The sequence below is a fragment of the Cupressus sempervirens genome, chromosome 3 (assembly GCF_028749045.1).
Source record: "Cupressus sempervirens isolate cs-2001-9-10 chromosome 3, ASM2874904v1, whole genome shotgun sequence".
NCBI classification, from domain to species: Eukaryota; Viridiplantae; Streptophyta; class Pinopsida; order Cupressales; family Cupressaceae; genus Cupressus; species Cupressus sempervirens.
In genome coordinates, this window is record NC_143120.1 from 967,059,013 (window position 1) to 967,066,889 (window position 7,877).

At 35.4% G+C, this 7,877-nt stretch overlaps 1 pseudogene; it reads right to left on the reverse strand.

Moving 5' to 3' along the window:
* Positions 1 to 354: 354 nt before the first annotated feature.
* On the reverse strand, positions 355 to 7,575 carry LOC149569958 (putative receptor-like protein kinase At1g49730; annotated as a pseudogene).
* Positions 7,576 to 7,877: the final 302 nt, after the last annotated feature.

Below are 7,877 nucleotides of genomic sequence, written 5' to 3' on the forward strand. Positions count from 1 at the left end.
TAAATGTTCTAACCTCAAAGATATATCATATATACTTATAAGCTTGTCATTATTGAATAATATAACACTATTATTCCTATTTGTAGGGTTTATTTCAAAGTGTTCCTATCCAACACCTCAACTTTCACTACACCTTTCAAGCATAGGAAGGAAACTCTCATTATTATTCTTAGTTCGAAGAAAATCCTCTTTTAGAAATAATATTATACAAGTTGATAGGCTCTTTTAATATAAACATCATCTCTTGAATAGTTTTGAAACATTTTAAAGAGAAATTACATTTGTTTGTATGATTGTAATGTGAAATAGTGGTGCAAAGTAGGTGTTTCCAACTTAAAGAGATCATTGAGTATTTCAAGTGTTTTTATTGAGATATAGGTGAGGTACATCAAGGTGAAAACTCCTACTAAAATAAGATTGCAAAGTATATAGAGAAGAGTCCATGTACCTGACTTTGCCACTAAAGTCATTTTCATCTATAAATGAATCTACTTGTTTCTTCCTCATATTTCTATGGATGGCTTTAATTCATCTTTATCTTCATCTTCATCTATAGATATTAATGTTGTGTTTGGACATGTCTAGTCTGTCATACTGAAGATGAAGAGCATGCCTTATAGAAGGTTGTTATTTGACCTCCGTTTATGTACATGTTCTCACAATATTGACAAGAAACTAGAGTTATTCATAATCATATATATTTTCCAATAATCATATATATTTTCCAAAATAGGATCCACTATTTGAGATGAATTCGAATCTTCTAAACTAAATTTTTGGGCCCATTCCACCAGGTTCTTGTTATCTTCAATTGTTGGTCTAGTAGTGATAATTTTAAGAAATAAAACACCATATTTATATACCATTCCTTTTTGTTAACTCCTGGGTAACCATGTATTCTAGGTCCATATATCTTGGAATCACATGGATATACGTGTTAATTGGCTCAAACTTACTAGCGCCACTTCATGAAGCATAAGCAAGGCCAAAATCAGATACCTTTACAACAAAATTCTCATCTAAAAAAATGTTACTAGATTTGATGTCTCTAAGACATAGAAAAGGACCACAGTAAAAATATAAATACTCCAAAGTTGTAGCCACATCTATCACAGTTTGAAGCCTGATCTGCCAGCTCAGAGGAGATTTTGTTGGAGTATGAAAATGCTCTTTTAAACTTCCATTTTCCATGTGTTCATAGATTGGAAACCTTTCATGTCACTCTACACATAATCCTACTAGTGTGACAAGATGGAAATGATATAACTGACTCCATAGTTGCATCTCTTAATATAATTTATCTTGTTGAGCAATTGCATTCATCCGCTTTACAACAACAATAAGGCCATAATTAAAATGAGCTTGATAAGTAGTGTCAATTCCACCCCATCAGTTATTTTTATTTTTTTGAGAAAAGAGGGGCAAAAATTTATTAAGATAGAAAGGAATACAACAAGGAGAGCTCAACAAGGAGCTTGATCCTAAGAAACAAGATCATCAAATTCTTGCACCATCTCAAAGGACAGTTGCCTCCTATCCCTAATATTCCAACCCGGATCATGACTAGAAGCCCATTTGGCTAAACAATCAGTAGCTCTGTTCCATTCACGAGGAATATATGTGAACCTAATGAACTGAAAAGAGGTAGAGAAGAGAATAATCTGCTTAACAATAGTGGCTAGTTGCCAACTAAAATCCTCAAGCTCTTGCGAAGAAAGCATGTTCACCACCACCTGGGAATCAGACTCATAGATAATCTTACTCCATCCTCGCAAGCAACACTATTCCATAGCATATAAAATAGCGTAAGCTTCCATGAAATTTTTAGTGTAATCACCCTTATGAACTAAGAAGAAAAATTTAACATCCCCAAAACTACAATGAGCCACTCCCCCAATACCAGCAGGGCCAGGATTCCCACGGGAAGAACCATCAGTATTAATTTTCAGAACTCCACAGGGAGGAGTCCAATGCCCATCCTAGTTAACCCGACCCTTCCTTTGATGCTAAAGGTTCTTGGAAATAGAAGGAAACCTTTGAGCTGCAGCCCCATCCTGAAGATGAAAATTGAGGTGATTACAGATAGCAAGATCAACCGGATCTATACCCCCATCAAGCTCACACTTCACATGAATAGTTTCTTGAAGAGAATGTGATATCTTCCTCCAAAGATGCAAAACACCAAGCCGGACATCTTGGAATATGCGATGATTCCTCTCCAACCAGATATGCCAAAGCATGAAAGATGGGCCAGCAATCCAAGCAGCATGGAGAGAAGAAGACTTGCAGGGAGCACTGCCCAAGTGGGCCCAGAACTCAGGCAAAGAGGAAGCATGCCTACAAGAGCAACCCCAAGCACTCCACCAAAAGTGCCATATCTGAGTAGAATAGGAGCAATGGAAGAACAGATGGGAGACAGAATCCTCTCCATTACGACACAAAACACAATAAAAGGGGCCCTAAAATCCACGTTTACAAAGATTATCCCAGGTAAGACAACGGTTGTGAGCCACTAGCCACATGAAAAAATTGCACTTGGACCAAGAAACTTTATTACAAACTTGCTTCCACCAAGGGACCTTAGCATCCCCAAATAATTGTCTAGTTATCTCCTGATACCCGGCAAAGACATGATATTTACCAGACAAGGTACTGCCCCAAGCCAAAACATCTGGACCAAGCAAAGAGGAACACTCTCTAGAGACCAGAATTTGAGAAAGCTCCTGACGATCCATGTCTATACCTCCAGGAGGCCAATCAGAAGAATGCTTCCATCTATAACCAACAACAGGTCCCAATTGATAAGGAGTCTTGTAATGAGCCACTTTATCCCATCCAGCAGCAAGAAAAGAGTCACAAAGAGACTGAAGATGAGGGTACATGGATAAAATGGAAGGGAATCCATCCCAAGCATCAGACCAAAACAAAGCCTAAGAACCTCCTTTACATATCCAGAATAGACCCCTCTTCACCAACATCGCACCTATCTTCAAAGGATGTCAAACCATTGAGCCATGACCTTCAAGAGGAAGTGCAGAAACAGAGCAAGGATCAGCACCATGAAAATATTTATGAGTGATAATACGAGCCCAAAGTTGATGTTGTCCAGAGCACCATCGCCAATAAAGTTTAGCAGCCAAAGCTTGACTACTCAAGAGAGCAGATCGAAGACCAAGACCACCCTCCTTTTTAGGTCTACAAACAGTTGCCCAACTAACCAAGCTCCATTTAGTACTACGCAAATTACCACTCCAAAGGAATTGCCGGGAAAGAGCATCAAACTCCTTGAGAAAGTTATTTTTCTTATCGCCTTATGGCTAAAGCATTTAAAGTTGGATGATGATCCACTTCTCATATCATACAATTTAACACATGTATTTAATTCTAGAGTTTTATTCGAATGAGATGGATTGGTACCCTTAGATCTCTTCAACTCTTTCCTCTTTCTATCTATGAGAATTATCTATAGCAATGATAGTAAACACAATTCTATTGTAACTGCAACTCCAACTCATATAATTATAGCCAAATGAGATGACGAATGAGTTCTCTTTATATAAGCAACACTAGAACCATCTAAGTAGGAGACTGTGTTGGGTTTGGTATTGAAGATGTAGAAGATAAAGGTGTTGATACAGGTGGTTTCCATGTCAAAAAAAATTAATGTTCAAGGCTTTGGTATTGAAGATGTAGAAGATAAAGGTGTTGATACAGGTGGTTTCCATGTCAAAAAAAATTAATGTTCAAGGCTTGTAACATTAAATAAACAACTTTCTTTGTCATTTGCAAAATTTGAATCCCCATAACTTGCAATAGTAACAAAGGTAGCTTCCCTACATATACTACAAGTCACATAATTTTTTGTACGTCCAATATTGCAAAGAAATGTAATACTGGTATTCGACTATTCTCTGCAATTTTTAGCTGCTGAAGATAGTGGTTTCATACACTTCAAATGGACTTCCTCAAATCTTGGTGTACTCTCCATGTCATAAATATTTTGTACACCCCTTACAATTAAAAATATGGGCAATCTTTGTGTCCAAGCCACATAGCAGTGTTACATTGGATGGAAAACTATTTATCTACAGAGTGGTTGATATTGCCTTGAGGCACGTCTCAGAAGATGATGAAGGAATTGCAAGCTAACTTGTAGAATTTGTGTACGTGCAAATATAGAGATGGCAACTACAACATTAACAAAATATCAACATCTTCCTCTGACTGGGCCAAAGCACGTAGAGATTACTTCTTTGAAATCCAGGTTGCCAAACTCTAAAGGGCTACCATTATCAACTGCAATTGTAAGGAAAAAGAATAAAACCACCACATCGAGCTGTTTCACCACTATTGTCAATGCCTTTGTCACGTGCTTCTTCAACTTTTGCGCTCTATTCTGTCTACTTTGGTGGAGTTTTTTTTAGGCAAAATGTCTCTTTTGCATTATAGGGCATCATGCTTAGGGCTCTACTAAATTAGAAATATAATTTAATTTAACATTTTGACAAGGATTCGTGTAGAAATCAAAATTCTAGATACAAGCATTAGCTTGCTCAAGATCAAATGGAAATGGGTTGACGGAGGAAACCAAAAAACAATTATTTCTTTGTCATGAGTAATGGTGGGGCACTGGGGTCATATTCCCTCTTATTTTTCTTTCTTTTTCGTTTTTCACCATGGTGCTCCTCCTCTTTAGCTCTCCATTGGTATCAACCTTGAAAGTGAATGGGAGAATTAATTGCATGATGAGACGGCATTGTCAGACAACTCACATTATTATTTTGTCATCTATGTCCAATAATTTGGTTGCCGTCAAGATGGAAATGTCCCTTCTAGATGAGCATTTGTCTTAACCATGATCACTCTTGTAGTTTCAGGTCATCATCACACTTTAAAGGCATGTGACTTCTAGGGTTTAATATTGTATGGGAGAAAACTAGGAGTCAAATTGGAAACACAAATTTCCTAACAAAAATGCATTTTCATCTTTAAATCCTAGACATCATGTATCCTTGATGTTACACAATCATTGTCACAGAAATTATTTTTAACACAGCTAGCAATTAACGTTAAATAAGCTTGTGCCTCATGCAGTTTTCCCTAGAATCAAGACTGTAGTTTTCCACCTCATTTGAAAAATCTTCAACAAGTCTCAGGAATTATAACCCATTCAATATAGATCTCTCTATAGTATTAATTATTGGGATTCAAATCTGTAGTTCCAAACAATGATTATTACACCACATTTCATGATCAATTATTCCCACAAACCAATATCTCAAGCCTTTCCAAGGCTAAACCCATTTGTGTACTCCGCCAACTGTAGTACACTTAACCATGGATTTTTCTCATAATCTTGTCCAATTATTTTCTTTTTTATCTAGTCGAAGGTTACTTATGATTAGGGTCCTCTGGTTTAGGTCGTGAAGCAAGTTTACGATACCATCAAGCATCCCTCCGGTTGTTGTATAAGAAACAATTGTTGCTTTTGAAATGAAAGCCTTCTTGAGACAGAAAAAGAAAATTGAAAAAGAGGCATTTTTTTCACAAATCAATAGGAACTACCAAAAGATATTAATCATTAGTCATTTTTATTACATTATCAATAAGAAATTAAGCATTACAAAAAATGATAAATTCACATAAAAAGTGGGAAGGTGGAGCATAAATTTGTCGAGCACAAATCAAGCTTTATCTCTTTCAATTCTCAAGCTTATTAAAATAACAGAGTTTCATTCTTCCTTCGAATCAATATGCATGATAAGTCAATATTTTAGATAGACTACATAGTAAAATCGGCCAATGTGCCCAAAAAAATTGTTTTAAATGGTTGCATTTTTTTTTGACTTAGAGGATCAATTATAGCTCCTCCTTTGAATCTCCGATAGTTGTATCTCAAAAAGGGGAAACCCAAGTTAAGCCGTTATGAGAGGTGTGTATATTGCAAAAAGGTTTACATATGGATGACCGAGGGCAAGGAGATAATCGTGCCCAACGGCTTACACATTTTAGCACCTGTGATTAATTGCCTCGATATCTAGGAGCATGGGTCAGTCGAATATAATAAAATGGATCAAAACTCAGTACATCTATGATATCCCTGCTAATAAAAAATTAGCAAATGTACCCATATAATAATAATATATAATTCATAAGAAAATATATAATATATTATCAATATTGAAATATGTAATATATTATTAGAATACATAAGATAAATTTAATATAAAATATCTATATATATATATATATATATATATATATATATATATATATATATATATATATATATATATATATATATATATATATATATATATATATATATATTTATATAATAAGTAGTTATATAATTATTATAGATAAATAAACATAATGAAATATCAATTTGATGAACTATTAACTGTCAAATTATTGACGCAAATATAGAATAAATGATCAAATGAAATCTATTTAGCCAAACATACAAGATAATGTGAGCGATAACCATATACAAGATGACAAGTCTAATAGAATTGAAGGCCTATATAAAACATCATCAATTCAAAAAGTATGTAGACATAGAGAAACACTAGTTCTAGCCTAGTTAAAGGTTATAATTTCTTTGAAATTATAAAAAGGAAATTTTGGAGTGTATGAAACTATGAGCATGACCATGTGTTGATCTCTTTGAAAAATAATTGCAACTACATAAAAATTAATTGAAAACATAACATGTGGACATAAGATTTTCATAAAACTTTTACATTATGTTAGAAAAATACCTATCAATAAAGGAAAAAAATACCACACCCTTACATAGTTGTGTCATCCCCAACAAAACCTAGTTCCTAAAAAAATGGGCCAATTCACCATCAAGATCCTACAAGCATAAAAATTCTTGCCCATGATTTTTTTTTGATCAATAGTCTTTTTCTATTAATAAATAATATACTTAGTTACAATTCACAAAAAAGGGGCTGGGCAATACAAGATGATCCCACGAAATTTCACATTGCCATAGTCAGAATCAACAACTATTCATTAAAAAAAAGAACTTATAAGAAACAACCTTTAGGTAGCCAAAGAAGTACTAGCTGAGGGGGGTGGTTCATCCCAATCATGAAATCTCAATCATCCTTGAGATTGGCAAGCGGGCTGGGAATAATCCAACCATCAGCAGCAATGTTGGTGGCTCAATATTCATCTTCGATCTCAGTCCACAAAGGTGAAACAACCAACTACAGGTGAAAGGGCCATTTACTAGAAAAAACATGCCAAGCACCAGGAGGGGGAAGCCACCAAGCCCGGGGACTAGCATGTGCCACCATAGGGCAGGGAAGCCGAATGGTGATGCCAACCACCATTGCCACCACTGGGAGAATGATGGCAGGAAGCCTACAAGCATAGCATATGTGAGCAACAACAAGAAGAACTATGCCACTGATGGTGTCCCTTGGGTGGAGTGGTATCAGCCAAAGCATTAGGAGGAACTCTGGAAACCATATAGGGAACATTACCCTAATGATTGAGAAACTCCTAAAGGTGGGCCACCTCCAAAGTAGCCTTATTGGCTTATACTTGAATCTACGTCATTATATTATTACAAATGCATACTTTAGTGTACATAGCAAGATCTATGTCAAGAAAACTATGAGTCAAAAGAACAACATTTTTATATTTCCACAAAGTAAACAAAATCTCCATCTTGAAAGTATGCTAGATCTGGGTAAATTTTCTAGGGAACCTGGGAGAATCACCCAAAATAATCATATGCCAAGAAAAAGATTCAGGTTAGAACAAGTTGAAGAAATCATTAATCCAGTGCCAATAGTTTTGAGCACATCTACAAAACCAAAAAATATGCAAAAAAGACTCTAGCTGCCCACAAAATGGAC